This window comes from Branchiostoma floridae, chromosome 17 (assembly GCF_000003815.2).
Source record: "Branchiostoma floridae strain S238N-H82 chromosome 17, Bfl_VNyyK, whole genome shotgun sequence".
In the NCBI taxonomy this organism is placed as follows: domain Eukaryota; kingdom Metazoa; phylum Chordata; class Leptocardii; order Amphioxiformes; family Branchiostomatidae; genus Branchiostoma; species Branchiostoma floridae.
The window spans coordinates 2,283,887-2,284,746 of NC_049995.1; positions in this window are offsets into that span (position 1 = coordinate 2,283,887).

Here is an 860-nt window from a genome sequence, read left to right on the forward strand (position 1 = left end):
CCCAGCTTATGTTACTGTTTTAAGCCACCGGAGGAATCTGCTTGGAGATTAGCTGCCAAACCCTCTAGTAGCAAAAGTCCCCTGGCAAATTATTATTTCTATGAGTATGATAGCCAGCGTAGTCAATCTCTGATAGAGACTAGAAAAAGCTAATGCAGTACTACAACAAGAAGTAGTCGTAGTCCCCGAGTGTCTTCGATTAGTTCGATACATACATTATTGAAAAATTGCCCCTGCCAACATCTGCTTGGAGATCACACATGGTTGTCACATTAACACCGAGGTGGAAATGTGAAATGGCTTGAAATAATCCGCTGATTTTATCGATCTATAATGACTATAATGTAAAAATAACAGAACGTTAGCGTGCCCCGTGGAGGTGTGATGTACAAAAACATTGTTTTCCTGCTGTGAGGCAGCAGGGTACAGGAGTCGCTTTGTTTTCACACATGAGCGCTTAAAATGAACACAAATACGTCGTTAGCATTAGACTACTCTCCAAGCAGAGGTTGATGGGGAAATTCGTGACCTTTTCCTTATATGCCGTATTTTTATCAGTCTCCCCACCTCTACTTGGAGAGTACATTAGACTACGTTTATGACTTTATTTGAGTACATACTACAGTACTACATATCTTCACCTATCAACTATAAATATCATGAGAACATACCAACTACGGTATACGTCCATTGGTTATACGTCAAAGTAGAAAATAACAGATATATATATGAAAAGCATTCTCCTATAGATTATTCAATTGAGATGTAAAAAAATTGCAACAGATTAAGTAAAAGTTTAAATATAGAGCTTTTATCAAAAATTGTGTCATGATACCTAAGCAGACTGAGACACAGAATTT